Source organism: Panulirus ornatus, chromosome 2 (genome assembly GCF_036320965.1).
Source record: "Panulirus ornatus isolate Po-2019 chromosome 2, ASM3632096v1, whole genome shotgun sequence".
NCBI lineage: Eukaryota > Metazoa > Arthropoda > Malacostraca > Decapoda > Palinuridae > Panulirus > Panulirus ornatus.
In genome coordinates, this window is record NC_092225.1 from 64383841 (window position 1) to 64400401 (window position 16561).

General features: G+C 40.6%; 1 protein-coding gene across 5 annotated transcripts in view; it reads left to right on the top strand.

Moving 5' to 3' along the window:
• LOC139756730 (uncharacterized) overlaps positions 1-16561 on the top strand; it is a 347521-nt gene that overhangs the window by 33470 nt on the left and 297490 nt on the right. For 2 of the 5 annotated variants that reach the window (XM_071676453.1, XM_071676482.1), the window contains exon 2: positions 13931-14120. The exons of the other annotated variants lie outside the window; for them this stretch is intronic. The gene's annotated coding sequence lies outside the window, so the exon portion shown is untranslated. The remainder of the gene's footprint in view (positions 1-13930; positions 14121-16561) is intronic. 5 annotated transcript variants of the gene reach the window in all.

A 16561-nucleotide genomic window follows, 5' to 3' on the forward strand; every position in this document is an offset into this window, starting at 1 on the left:
ACGTGGAAACGTGAACGAAACGAAAAGATTGCAGAACTTGGGTCAAGCTTGTTGTTCGGTCCACAGTCAACCCAGCTGTTCATCCACCCCTCGGAGGTGGGTGATAAGATGGGTACCTGGCTTAGACTAAGTTGTATGTATATATATATATATATATATATATATATATATATATATATATATATATATATATATATATATATATATATATATATATACATATATATATATATATATATATATATATATATATATATATATATATATATATATATATATATATATATATCTTATTTTTCATACTATTCGCCATTTCCCGTGTTAGCGACGTAGCGTTAAGAGCAGAGGACTGAGCCTTTGAGGAAATATCCTCACGTGGCCCCCTTCTCTGTTCCTTCTTTTGGAAAATTAAAAACGAGAGGGGAGGATTTCCAGCCCCCCGCTCCCTCCCCTTTTAGCCGCTTTATGCTAAACTTAAACTTCTTTCCATGCATATATAGAAAGCCTGCCAATATATGCTCATATATCCAATTTTACTCATCTCAACATGACAGAGTTAGATTATCATCATTTCAATCTATGTTCTCTTGGGCATTACGTATTTGCAGTCCAGAGTATATTGATGATGAGTTTGAGAAGATATATTCTATTGAATCTAAGTTAAAGTACCCTAGATCTTTTATTTATAAATCCCTTAAGTTAGAGAAGAAATCATTTTATAGAGTTGAGCCCAAACCTCCCATTGACACCAAGAATCTTTTAGTTCTCCCCTTTAATAATAATTTTACTTTACTTCCCATGTTGCTTAAATCCTTTTATGTAAATGTTGCCTTCAGCAACAATAATACTATAAAGAATATCTTAATCAGGAATTCACCAGAAAATTCTCCTGTGTGCATCTATAAAGTGCCATGTAGAAATTGTGATAAGTATTATGTTGGAGAGACTGGTAAGGATCTTTCTGTTAAGCAACATAAATATAGTATAAGAACGGGACAAGAATCAAATGCCTAATTCAATCACGTTAATAACTACGATCATTGTATTGAGTGGAGTAATGCCATCTCAGTTATTAACTCTAACTATATTAGCACGAGAAATATCATTGCATCTTCTATTATTAAATACACAAAGAATTATAATCTTGATATTAGTGATGGTTTATACAAATTAGATAACTTTATTATTGATGAAAATTACAAAATTTCCACGGGAAAAATGAAACACGATAACTCTCCAAGTGCACTTTCGTGTAATAATCACATCATCAGGGGAGACACAAGAGAGAGATATAAGTCAATTGATATACATCGAAGAGATGAAGCTAGGACGCCATTTGGTAAACATGCGATTGTCCAAGACATACAACGAGCGTTCATAAACTTATCATTTTACAAATTTTATCAACAATAAAGTTATCTAATTTGTATAGACCATCACTAATATTAAGATTATAATTCTTTGTGTATTTGACAATAGAAGATCCAATGATATTTCTCGTGGTAATAGAGTTAGAGTTGATAACTGAGATGGCAGTACTCCAGCCAATACAATGATCATAGTTTTTAACGTGATTAAACAAGGCATTTGATTCTTGCCCCGTTCTTATACTATATTTATGTTGCTTAAGTCTTTATTTATCACAATTTCCACATGGCACTTTATAGATGCACCCAAGAGAATTTTCTGGTGAATTCCTGATTAAGGTATTCTTTACAGGTATCATTGTTGCTGAAGGCAACATTTACATTAAAGGATTTAAGCAACATGGGAAGTAAAGTAAAATTATTATTAAAAAGGAGAACTAAAAGATTCTTGGTGTCAATGGGAGGTTTGGGCTCAACTCTATAAAATTATTTCTTTGCTAACTTAAGGAATTTATCAATGAAAAATCTAGGATACTTTAACTTAGATCCAATAGAATATATCTTCTTAAACTCATCATCAATTAACTCTGGACTGCAAATACGTAATGCCCTAAGGAATACAGATTGAAATGATGATAATTTAACTCTGTCATGTTGAGATGAGTAATGATGGATATATGAGCATACATTGGTAGGTTTTCTGTATATGCTAAACTTAAACTAGTTTCCTTACCTATGGATCATGCAATCTAAAGATGGTAGCATACCATTATTTTCATTTTCTACAGTAAATTTGATGGAAGGTACTAAATTGTTAAGTAAGGGGAGAAATATTTGTAAATTTTCATTTGTTGGCCAAACACAAAGAACATCATCTACATACCTAAACCAATTTGCATTAGAAGGTAAGATACCTTTTAGTAATTTTGTTTCAAAAAATTTCCTGTAAAGATTACTTAGTACAGGTGAAAGAGGGTTACCCATTGCCATACCAAATTTTTTAGCATAGTAATTTATATATATGAAATATATATATATATATATATATATATATATATATATATATATATATATATATATATATATATATATATATATATATATATATATAAATTTGCTCGTGTATTCATAAATGACCTTTGGCAATTTAAGTATCTACTATGATTTGTACTACAATGTGTCTCCTAATGCTATATTACTCAAGGCAGTCCAAGATGTCTTATAAAGTGTCTGGACAATAAATATTCAGTTATCTCTGATACTGTACATCCAATCTTAAGAGACTGTGCAGAGCTACATCCTCCAGGTGGCCACTTTATGGATCCTGTACAGTTCGTAAACCCCAGTAAAGTTGGGCAAGTCCTCTATTTTATCCCCTTTTTATGTGGAGTGTGCATATATAGATGGATCCTAATATATTCATGATTATCCCAGGACAAATTTCTATGAAAGAGTCCTGGTGTTACCCTGAAGTTCTTTCTAAAGGCCCCTGCAGTCCAAGGCTACGCTAATTTCTGTTGCAGGGATGTGTTGTCTCCTTTGGAGAGATAAGTTTTTTGACGAGACTGTTCTTCCAGACGACACCGCCTCGCCACATGTGACTTTTCACACGCGGTGTAACTTCGAGCAGGCAGAGTCCGGTAACACTGGTGTTTGTATACATCCTGGTATGTGAATGTATCTTGCATGTCGTCCATGTACGTTTCTGACGTGATGGAAATTAGTGATTTCGGCAATAAGCAAAGTGGACAATGTTAGTTTACCATTGTCATAAAGAAATCTGGTTGTGGGGTCAAAAGAAAACGATCATTATGCGACTTGAAGAAACTGTGGTGAAATCTTTAGGCTGCCAGAACACAAGGTGGGTGTAATGCTCTCAGTAAATTCAGTCGCTAGAACACGACGGTACGACCCTTGGGTATAATGGCCCAGCCTTTGACCTGACTCTTTTAAGGCCGTTGAGTCTAGCTCCTCACTCGCCAGCTAGGGCTATCACCTGGTTCTTCGCCTCACTTCTTGCTTACAAGAAGAGGACGACATATCTTCTCTCTATGCCACTTCTCTGGACAGTTATCTAGATGTTCCCTACCAGGCTGTGATGAATTCTACCAGACACATACATATTTATGTGACACAGCGCCAGTCATGCATATAAACACATGCAAGGCGAGCCGAAGGAACGAGCACAGCGTGTGTACGCCAAGGGAGAGAGAGAGAGAGAGAGAGAGAGAGAGAGAGAGAGAGAGAGAGAGAGAGAGAGAGAGAGAGAGAGACCTTCGTGTACGTACGTCCGTCCCACCTTCGCAGCGTCCTTGACGGGAGGAGATAATTTGCCAGTCTGCCTCGTGTCCAGACTACATAATCACAGGGCAATCAATTAGGAAAAAAAAAGGCAATTAAAAAAAATTAAGTATCGAATAGCCATTTATCCTTAAGGATTCTGCCTCATCAAGTCTAATTGACATTTGCCTGACATCCACGCAAGTCCGTCTTAATTGATCTCTTATTTCTTTTCTTCTTCTTTTACTCTTCGTTTATGTTGCCAATACGCCATGCGTATCAAACGCATGGCGTCATGGTCACCTGCCTGTGGGCGTAAGTCTATCTCATGCGACGCACTGGCGTGATCACCTTATCTATCATGTGGGATCTGCTATGTTGCCGACAGTAATGGTCTCTTCTATAAGTGTCAGGGATAGAAATTGTAAATCTATCTGCTCATCTATCGATCAATTGCCGAGGATCGCCCTTCTCGCCTGAAGGGAGTCCACCTCCCCAGCTCCGAGCGAAGCTGCGAAGTTACAAGAAGCACATTAACCTCTCCCAGGGTAGGGTTGTGATGTGATAATGATAATAATGATAATATTAATGATGATGATGATGATAATGATAACAACAACAACAATGATAATGATGGTAATAATGATAATGATAATGATAATGATGATGATAATAATGATAATAATAATGATAATAATAATATTAATAATAATAATGATAATAATAATAATGATAATAATAATAATGATAATAATAATAATAATAATAATAATAATAATGATAATAATAATGATGATGATAATAGTAATAATAATAATGATAATAATAATAGTAATAATAATGATAATAATGATCATAATAATGATGATAATAATAATGATAATAATGATAATGATAATAATGATAATTTTTCTTCATTATAATCGTAATAGAGTGAAAAAGATTTCGAGCAATCGGGTTCTGAGCATGCAGGAGAGTGAAAGGCGTGCACGCGATAGAGTGAATTGGAACGATGCGGTATACTGGGGTCGACGTGTTATCAGTGGACTGAACCAGAACATATGAAGCATCCAGGATAAACCATGGGAAGGTCTGTGGGGTCTGAATGTGAATAGATAATTGTGGCTTTGCTGCATTACACATGACAGCCAGAGAATGGATATGAGTGAATGCGGCCTTTCTATGTGCGTTCCTGGCGCTATATCGCAAACACGGGGAACGGCGATCATGTGAGAAAAACAATGATAACAATGATAGTAATAAATATACCCATGGGCGCATGAACTCACAATATTACTATATCCCTGGACATGTTCTGATTGGAATACAACTCGTGATTATGAGCGAATGTCGGAAACAAGAACATAAAAACCTTATACACATTAGCCATATGCTGCGTCAGTGCGCCCTCTACCCGAAAGTAACCTTGACCTCCAGAGCGGCCACTTGGTAACTGTGGTAATATGTTCCGTGCTAAGCAAGTCATGTGTGTCATCCTTGTTAGATAGATTAATGAAGCGTCAATGATGGTATGTTTCACAGGTATACCAGTATATCAGGCTGCACAGTTATATTGCTCAGAGATTTATTGCTGTTAGTTTTTGAGTGATTCTGCCGATCATATCGGTTGTAACTGAGTGGTTATACTGGCCATATAGGTTGTAACGTAACGATTGCACTGATCATATCGGTTGTAACTAAATGAACGTACTGATCATATAGGTTGTAAATGATGATTATACTGGTCATATCGGTTGTAACTAAATGATTATACTGATCATATAGGTCGTAAATGAATAGTTATACTGATCATATCGCTTATACTGAATGATTAGTTTGACCATATGTAACTGAAGGATGTTTTCCTCTCACTCGCCTACAGTAATTCAGACATGATTGTTAAACCTGGGATGTTGACTGACACCAATATACGTTTAAGGCAACCCTATGTAAATGTTTCCTGCGAAGTTAGCTAAACATCTTTTGAACATCTCTCCCTCAACATTCACGCAAAACCTATGATGGTTGGAATGAGACTTCCAACATACGTCTTCTGTTTCAGGACGTGTTCTTTGGTGGCGAAGCTATGCCCACATCTCGCCAACCGTGAGACGCAAAGTTTGTAATTGTACCTTTACCAGCACAGCTTTTGCACTTCATCCCATAGTCGTTGACTTATTCATTCTTTGTTATGTTACCTGAGACGGTACGGGCGACTGAAGTCTTAATCAAGGGGGATAGGGGAGAAAGAATACTTCCCACGTATTCCCTGCGTGTCGTAGAAGGCGACTAAAAGGGAAGGGAGCGGGGGGCTGGAAATCCTCCCCTCTTTTTTTTTTTTTCCCAAAGAAGGAACAGAGAAGGGGGCCAGATGAGGATATTCCCTAAAAGGCCCAGTCCTCTGTTCTTAACGCTACCTCGCTAACGCGGGAAATGGCGAATAGTATGAAAGAAAGAAAGAATATATATATATATATATATATATATATATATATATATATATATATATATAATATATATATATATATATATATATACCCTAGCCTGAACCTGGTCCCTATTTTATCGGCCAACACTTAGGGGTGGATGAACAGCTGGGTTGACCGTGAGCCGACTGCCGCAATCAGTACACGAACCTATGTCCCTGGGCGGTCCGTGAATGCATCTCAGTTGGATACACTAACCACTACACCACAGAAGTCCACAAGAGTATCGTATTAAATGACAGTGAACTGGATATAAAGAGGATCAAGTCCAAAGTTATGGTATTTGGGAGATGTTGGGAAATTTTGATTATAGAGTTAAAACTGTAGAATTTGAAGTATCTTTGTGTTGAAACAGGTAACTGAGAGACAAACTAAAAAATAGTGGATTCAGTTTACATAAGTCATGTGTGATCCCATCACTGAGAGACACATTACAATAGAAGTTCAAAGACTTTATATTAAACATGATGCTCGGATCAGCACTATCATATGGAAGCTGAAACATTGGACATTAAACAGTTACCAGAACATGAGATGAATTCGATCACGGTAGAAATGAAATCAATGAGGAGTATCGTGAGGGAAAGATAGCTTGATATCACACGATATAAAGGTAACAGAATGAATAATGTAATACAATAATGACAAGAACTGGACCAGTAAAGTTGAGACAGTTGGAGAGAATGGATGAAAAAAGATTGCCAAAGATAGCATGACACTCTCCGCCGTCTGAAAGACGAGCAGTAGGCAGCCCTAGAAAGAGATTGCAGGAGTACATTAACGAAGTGCAGAATCAGAAGGTTGGATAGACTGTGAGAGAGTGGAGTTATCCAAGATAGAGTGGAATGGCACCAATTTATATATATATATATATATATATATATATATATATATATATATATATATTATCCCTGGGGATAGGGGATTAAGAATACTTCCCACGTGTTCCCTGCGTGTCGTAGAAGGCGACTAAAAGGGGAGGAGCGGGGGGCTGGAAATCCTCCCCTCTCATCATTATATATATATATATAGGATATAGGGATGGAAAAAAAAAAGACTAAAAATATTCTTATCAAGATACTGCTGCTACGTTATCACATGTAGTACATACTAGAGATTATTATGTGATGGTTGATGATGTTCAGGTGAGATTACCATGGGGGCCGGTAGCCATGGGTTAAGTGAAACCCTTTAATAAAGACATTAATGATCCAATTAGGCCAATGGAGTGCAAGCATACCTTGACTCCTCACTTTTCTCTAGGCCATGGAAGGCCAATAACCTTATTACTTTTTATACCTAAATGGAATGACATGGGTACACATGATATGACAGTGACAGGTGTCTGTGTACGCAGTCACTTGGATATCTTAACGTCTAACTAGATGCAGCACTGCTAACATAATCAGTTATCGTGCATGAATCCGTGGACAATATTAGATTAAACCTTGAAGGCTACCCACAGCATCAGACATAATGTGGTACGCATCCTAACACAACTGGTAATAGTAACTCGACATCCTAATTCATAATTGCAAAGGACTTCATGGTATCTGGTGCTAAAAGTTCACTTAAGTGAATATCACTTAGTAACACATGTTCTTTGCTGGCTTTTGAGTAACTGGGCAACAGCCGGGTGTCTGTGTGTGTGTGTGTGTGTGTGTGTCTGTGGCCAAGCGATGGACCCTCGTCCTCCACGTCAGGTCGGTCCGTGTTTGCGTTATACGCAGCGGGCGCGCCGTACCGCGCCCGCTCCGTCAAGCACGCCACGAGAGCACGTCCTTGTGCGCTGCATACAGAATCGGTCGTCACATAACTAAGACTCTCCCCAACTGGGACCTTGACTGGTGCCCTACAGTAGGATGCTCGACACAACCAGGTGCCCTGTTGCGACCGAAGTTATCAGTGTCTCTTGTAGGCATATTATTGGCTCGTCACCTTCACAGAAGGATGGGCCTTGCACACTTTACAAAGACATCTTTTGTAACAGATCGAGGTGTAGCTTACCAGGCTTCCATGTACATGTTGAGTGCTATCCTCCCCCAGGCTGGGTAACTGTCTCCAAGGGGATAGGATATACACTGGCCCTGAGTGAGTCTCGTCTGTGCACTACGTGACATGGAATGTTTATGTTAGGTTGCCAAGACGGTTATTTCAGTTTCCTTGATTAATTCCTTTACGAAGTCACTTTGTCACTTTTCAACCCTCGATACATTTTTCATGGTATTATTATTTGAAACAGTCACACTGTATGTTCTTATGGGAGCACCGTAAATAGTAAACCTTTGCAGTTGGCTGAATCCCAAATGGGACCTGCTATGGACGAGGACATGTCTCTTATGAGTTTAACAATCAAATTATTATAATAAACCGACAGCTATACTCATGATACATTCCACGGATTATTTTACATATAAACTCCTTACATTAATCTTACAATATGATATTCTGCTCCTTACTAGCTGAACAATCTTACAAGATTTCCCATAATGGTGTCTTCCCCCCCCAAACACACACACACACACACACACACACACAGGGGGGATGTGACTGCAGGTTTGAGGTGGGTGTCAGCCTCCCGCATGACCTCACATCCCCTATCACTCGTGCCTCAGTGGAGCTGCCACAATTAGTAGCCTTCCCCCATATAAAGGTTTTCAGAAAAGAAGCGAGAATGTTGGGGTGATGAGTAAAGAGCGCCGAGTGACCGAAGCGCCTCTAGGCGAATTTTACGCTCCGACATAATAGCTCTAGTGATAATGTACACTTTTACTTGCTAGTTATAACATTCCCAATATATAAGATGACAACTATACGTCAATAATACTAAACTATCATACAGGTTAGACAAATATGACAACACTGGCTACCAATCTGGTCCTGTTGACTCGGTCTGTGCGTTTGTTTATCTTTCTGCCCGATAGAGGCATGACCGCGCGATCACTTTATACACACAATCACATCTCGTCCAACGCCTCCATCCTGTTATATATATATATATATATATATATATATATATATATATATATATATATATATTCTTTTTTCTTTCATACTATTCGCCATTTCCCGCGATAGCGAGGTAGCGTTAAAAACAGAGGACTGGGTCTTTGAGGGAATATCCTCACCTGGCCCTCTTCTCTGTTCCTTCTTTTGGAAAAAAAAAAAAAAAAAAAAAAACGAGAGGGGAGGATTTCCAGCCTCCCGCTCCCTTCCCTTTTAGTCGCCTTCTACGACACGCAGGGAATACGTGGGAAGTATTCTTTCTCCCCTATACCCAGGGAATATATATATATATATATATATATATATATATATATATATATATATATATATATATATATATATATATATATATATATATATATATATATATATATATGATAATAATGATGATAATTTCTCAGCAGGGTATTTGGGAAACCTAACAAAATACAGGCCAAACTTAACATTATGGATTTTGATCTCAACCTATACTGAAAGAAGAGGGTAAATATAACTTTAATTTTCCATACATAGAAAACAGGTTATAAAGTATCGTCTCGTATTGGGAACCAAATGTGATCTGGATAGTTCTAAAGATCTTAAGTGTAAGTAAAGAGATTAAAAGCACCAAAAATAGGCAATATCTTTTCAAAGATGCACAAAGGTGAGGTTCTTTTTGATGATAAGGAATAAGGGTACTGCTTCATGCATCACTCTGGTTATGCAATATAATCTCTAGAAATATAGTTTCCTTGATTAACATTTGGACTCGAATTCTAGTTTCACTTAGTGATGTCCCCGATACATGAGGTACCCTCGCATTCTAAGCTTACACCAACGCACAGTTAACTACAAATGATAGTGAGATGGACTGCATTTCTTGCACCTCCATGAGTGATTATCATCATCGTGTGGTAAGTAAAGGGTAAAGGTTACGCGATGACTTCCTACCTGCCGAGCTGACCCGCCCTCAGCACGCCCTCTCCATCTAGGGAAGCTGAAGTTTCTTGTCTCAGTATACTGCGTCCAGTAGTCCTAGAAGGGAAGGACGATCACTTCCTACATGGGGTTGGAACCTTTGAGGAGCAGAGCAGTAGTAGTAGTATTATACTAGATTCCTGCTCTATACAGTCTGAGGTAGGATAGTAAAGCAATCTTCCTTTGCCTGACTACCCTGTCGCCATCTGTATGTAGATTCAGGAATCTATCTGCTGTCCTCTAGCAGATAACCTCAATACAGACTCAAATCATCTGTTATCTGGTTTTCTCGTGTATCACGAAGAAAATGGGCCCTTTGAATTGAATAGAATAATTTGTTCTCTGGTATTTCACTTGTTAAAGAATGCAACCAATAAATGGACCTTCGTGGTGTAGTGGTTAGCGTTCCTGACCATGACGCATCCACGGGCCATCCGGGATGGAACTTATAGGTTCAAATCCTAGTTGCGGCAGTTGGTCCACTGAACGCAGCTGTTCATCCACTCCTGGTGGTTGTTCGATCAAATGGGTACCTGGCTCAGCAACGGGGTCTACACCGGTCATTTCCCATCAGGCTCACACAGCCAGCAGATAGCATTTTACCAAACCTGACTGTACAACGCGGAGGTATATGAATGCGAACTTAGCGCATATGAACGCGCACTTTCATAGAACATACAAACCTCCAACAGCGGGTTCATGTGCACTCTGCTCGTATTCATATACCCCCACGTTGTACAGCTATGTGAGCCCGGTGGGAAATGACCGGTGTAGACCCCGTTGCTCACCAACGTGAGACGAAGGGTATTGGAGTACATAGTATTCGAATAGTCATTTTCCTATTAGGGGTGATCATAGCGCTCCCGCCTGACACGCAGGGGTCCGGGTTCAATCCTGGCTGTAGGAGGTTTGTATGTTATATACATCTGTATCTTTTTTCATATACATATTCGCCATTTCCCGCACTGGTGAGGTAGCGTCAAGAACATATGACTGGGCCTTCATGGGAAAAAAGCCTCTCTTGGCCCCTTTCTCTGTTCCTTCTGGAAAGTAAAACAGGAGGGAAGGATTTGTAGATTCCCCGCTCCCATCCCTTTTAGTCGCCTTCTGCGATACAAAGAGAATACGTGAGTAGTATCTTTTTACCCTTTCTTTTTATCCTACCTTGCTAACGCGGGAAATGGCGAATAGTTTGAAAGAAAAGAAATTATATATATATATATATATATATATATATATATATATATATATATATATATATATATATATATATATGGAGAGATAGATAGATAGATAGATATATAGATAGATAGATAGATATCTTGCGAATGAGATGGCCTTGATTAGCGCCTCAGCTAACATGAAAATAAGATGAAAAACTTGAGGTGAATGTTATCAGTGCAGAGCTGTGAATGGTGTGATGTGGGAGCCAGTGTATCATAGCTCTCCCTCGTGTAGCATCATTCATACACTTGAAAACTGGGTCTCCCAGATACTTCTAAGTTTCTTTAAAGGAATAAATATGGCCGTATATAAAGGTTTGTTATCTTTTCTTAATGTGGGGAACACGTCAAAAGATATTTTCTTTTCATTTCGTAACCTCACAAGGTAAGGATATTGTGAGTGTCACGACTTCACTGTCTTCATCTTCAAAGCTGGGCAGACATTTCATACTGTTTACCCTCTGGTCACCAAAACTTCTTTGGTTCCCTTTTTTTTTTTTTGTCTGGAAATTTGGCAAGATTTTTTTTTGTCCTTGTCCTCTTCCACGGAAGTTTTTATCATTTCCAAGAAAACGTTGACGTAATCTTCCGAAACTCCGTGTTGCTTGTTTCTTTTACTACGATGTTTCTGTTGTAGTAAAGTTGAGCGCACGTGGTGGTCATGGATAGATTCAGATGATAAACTTCCTGATATACAACGTCGCAAAAACTCGAATGAACACTTCGGCATCCAGGACGGGCGCCCATGATGGCAGCCGAACTTGGCGTCCCTGAAATCCTTGCCACAACACCTGCCTGAGTCCTGCCCCAGCCACTGCCCCAACCTTACCCCTGCCCCGTCCACTGCCCCAAACTAAGCTCTGCCCTGTCCTCTGCCCCACCCTGGGCTCTGCCCCGTCCGCTAACCCATCCCTAGTCCTGCCCCCTCCTCTGCCTCACCCTGAGCTCTGCCCCGTCCTCTGCCCCACCCTGGGCTCTGCCCCGTCCACTGCCCCATCCCTAATCCTGTCCCGTCCACTGCCCCGTCTTCTGTCCCAACCTGAGCCCTACTCCATCCTCTGCCCCAACCTGAACCCTACCCCGTCCTCTGCCCCAACCTGAACCCTGCCACGTCGTCTGCCTCAACCTGAACCCTGCCCCGTCCTCTGCCCCAACCTGAACCCTGCCCCGTCCTCTGCCCCAACACCCACACGTCCGGTCACAGTCGGACGCTCACCTCGCCTGCCACGTTCTTAACTCCCGTCTTGCTATATGTCCCCAGGGAACTAGTGGTTCTTCCAGCCTCCAGAGATTCTCACTTATATCATCTTCCAGCTTCCTCAGTTCCACATTCAATGATCACAACCTTCATCTTCCTCAGCGTCACTCCCCAACCTGCATAGTTTCGTCCACCAGTCTCCCAATCTTCCTCTTCCACAATCCGAAGCTTCACCTTCTAACCTTTGTAACAAAGTTCTATTCTTTAACCTTCAACTTCCAGTCACCCAAGGTCCACCTTCCAGCCTCTTAAGAGATTAGCTTCTAACCCCTCAAGTTCCACTTTCCATCTTGTCAAATTCCACTTTCCAACCAGACTAGTTTAGCCCTCCCCCCCCTAAACTTCAACTTTCAACCTCACTATCTTCTTTACCTTCTTGCGACTCATACTCTAACCCCCAAACCTTCCAGATTCCTGCTTTCAGCCCCCGCGAGATGCCCACGGCCATCGACCATCTTCTTCCAGTTCTATCCAGTCTGTCAGGTTCACCAGTTCGCCAGTATTCAGGCAATGATAACGGGAGTGGAGTGACGAACCAAGGGAACTGCCATAGCCAAAATACAAATCATTCTATCAACAAACGGTAACAAAAGTGAGAATAGGAGGACATACCAGGGCCAGCGGAGAAAGATGACATTAGAAAATGGGAATAATAGAAAAGGAAAACACTAAGAAAACAGAAATAGGAGAACAGTGTGAGAAAAATAGAAAATACCTGGAGAAACAGATTAGAGGAACAGAAGGTATAACAATAGAGGATTTAGACAGTTGGAATGACTAAAGAAATAAATACTTAGTAACAGAGAAAGGGAAACAGACAGAAGAAAATGGTAATAGTTCTAATAAGAGAAAAGAGCAATAGTAAGCAAAATGAATGTTGGATAACAGGAAAAGAAACTGATAATTGGAGTAGGAAAATGAACTGCCGAAAAAATAAATGGAGTGACAGGAAAGGAAAAAACGTAACTTTATGAGTGACAGGTAAAAGGGTGACAGTCGTACGAGGTCATGGAATCAGTGGGAGTAAGAAGGTAGTGTGAGTGGGCGGTGTGCCCAGTACTGGGCCCAGTACTGGCCTGCCTTCACCTTCACAATGTGATACTGGGATAGCCACTCCATGTAAACGTCCTCTCATGCCCTGCCCTCTGGGACCAGTCCTCGTTGCCAGTTCTTGAGTCCAACCAGTTCTCGTCGCTCGCTGGAACTCATTTCCCCCCGAGAAACTGAAGCATAAATCAAGCTGCAAATTATTTCTGATTACGTGTGAGGAAACCCTCTGCACACGACAGCGTCTTGATAAGGATTAGATCACCTTGAGCTGCAAATAAGGAAAAAACCCCTCTTACCTTCCAGGCCCGTCTAGGACGCCCTGCTGGGACTGGAAGGACGCGACCAGACTCCGGCGAGACCCAGAAGGAATTCTACAGAAAGAGAGGGAGTGGGAGAGAGTCAAAGAAAAAACGAGTGAGAAAAGAATGCGGTTCTTGCACGACGGGCGCTAGACGGTCCACCTTCTGCGCTCCGGCGGAAGATGGGACGAAGGGTGAGTACTGTCCGTCCAGCTGAAGGGGAGGGGATGGGGAAGGGATAGTGGAGAAGGGCGATGGAGGGTGAAGTGATGGTAAAAAAAAGGATGACCTCCTGGGGAGGACGCGGGTTCTCGAAGGCCGTCTCATTGTTGGTCGGCTTTGTCGACGGAAGTGTTTTGCCTCGGGAGTTTAGACGTAATTACCTAATTGCTTTTATTTTTAAGCAGCGTCGGGGGACTGGGTCACGGGTTCTGGCGCTCGATTGTTGGCCTCAAGAACACGAGGGAAAGTTTAACTCGCGCACAAGGTCTTTCCTTCAGTGGAAAGAACGTAAATGAATTTAGCCTCGAGTTATGACAGCTATGATATTGTCAACCATACATGGCAGTTATGTGTTATTTCCCTGGCGACCCTGGCACATATCTTTTTATTCGAGTCTTCGATGTTTCTCCATCAAGTTTGTGTAACGTCACTTACACGATTGACGATATACTCATCTGTGACTGCCCTCGAGTTTCACCTCATACGTCAACACCTTCACACCACAGTATCAACTAGATGGTCTGGGAAGACTGTATCATCTCACGACCAGTGATGGCTATCAAGATCCCCAGTGATGTGTTTTCCTCTGTAGCAACTTATGGCTTTTGTAATCATAGAAGACTTGCTGGATGTACGTGCACGAAGCCACCGATGCAGAATGGTTACTTTACAAGAAGTATGTTAAAAAGAATTTCGAAAATAAGAATATGATGTCGTGTGATTATGGTAAGAAGGAAGGATACTAGATCCACAGGAGAATGGTGATTGTAACTTCTACATACTACTCTCACATCAAAGGTTATTCTCGTCGTTGTAACAGATCCTGAGCGTTTCTGTACGAGTTCGTCTTCACGCTCATAAAGAAATATTGTTTGCAAGACTTTGTATAAATGTATGTATTCGTTCTTTTAGTTCATCAGATTTTCTTGATCCTACCTTTGTTTTTTCCACGCCCGAAAGCTTATTCTAACCAGTGGTCGTATATGAATAAGTTCTCTAACCTATTAGCGATGGATTATGCCCCACTCAAAGACCACTGGCAGACGACAGGCCTCACTCCTTACTTGGAATGTTACAACTGCAAGGAACCAGTCCTCATGTTAAACCTTCACAATAGTGCCTCTCGAAAGTGTATAAACTGTTCTCCTTGTGTTTAACGGCTGTTAAACAAACGGTCGTTAAGGCGCCACCTTCGGGATATACATCAATTGACATTCATAAGGAAAAAAAATATATACCTGTTGGTGGGCTGGGCTTAAGTGCCTGTCCGTTATTAACACGTTAACATCAAGCTATATCTAACACCTTCTTCAGGTGCTCAGGGTAATCTTATGACCACATATGTTCTCACTATGTACAGTATGCACAGTATGTACACAATGTACAGTACGTACAATATGTGGTCTTTGGAAGGTAAATAATGATACGTCACCGATAGTAATGCTCCCTACTGATTTAGAGGCATAGTTTTCTTATTTTTCCTCCATTACTGGGTTGGTAGTGTCAACTAAAGTGCATTTTCCATCAGAGAATGACACACAGGAGTACATCAGATAACCAGATAGCAGAAGACCTGACCGAAGAGGTAATCCACTGGAGGACAGTCATAAGTGCGTGAGATGGCCAGATAACGGAAGACCTGATGGTCTATGAGAAGGTCATCTGCTGCAGGACAGTATTAACTACACACATGAGAAGGCCAGATACCAGAAGACCTATGACGAGGTCAGCTGCTGGAGGGCAGTAATGGTAACCAAGAATTAAAATCTATGTATGAATTAAGTCAGCAAAGTCTCTTCGCTACCCGACACTCCCTCCAACATATCAACCAGCGAGGAACATAGCTGTTAATGATCACCATATAGCGCAGGGAAAATATAGAGACATCTTTATGATCTTTTGATAATATCAAGGTGGCAGATTGACATGTTAAATACCAAAGAAAATTGATGACCATTGGGTGTGGTTCACATAGGGGTGAGTGATGACTTAGCCTTACTGTATGGTTAACATAGGAGTGAGTGATGGCTTAGCCATCTGTGTGGTTCACATAGGGGTGAGTGATGGCTTAGCCATCTGTGTGGTTCACATAGGGGTGAGTGATGGCTTCGCCTTATTATATGGTTCACATAGGGGTGAGTGATGGCTTAGCCTTATTGTATGGTTCACATAGGGGTGAGGGATGGCTTAGCCTTATTGTATGGTTCACATAGGGGTGAGTGATGGCTTAGCCTTATTGTATGGTTCACATAGGGGTGAGTGATGGCTTAGCCTTATTGTATAGTTCACATAGGGGTGAGGGATGGCTTAGCCTTATTGTATGGTTCACATAGGGGTGAGTGATGGCTTATCCTTATTGTATGGTTCATTTGAATCTCGTTTTCCATGTACCATCTGGAGTTCCTTCTGGGTG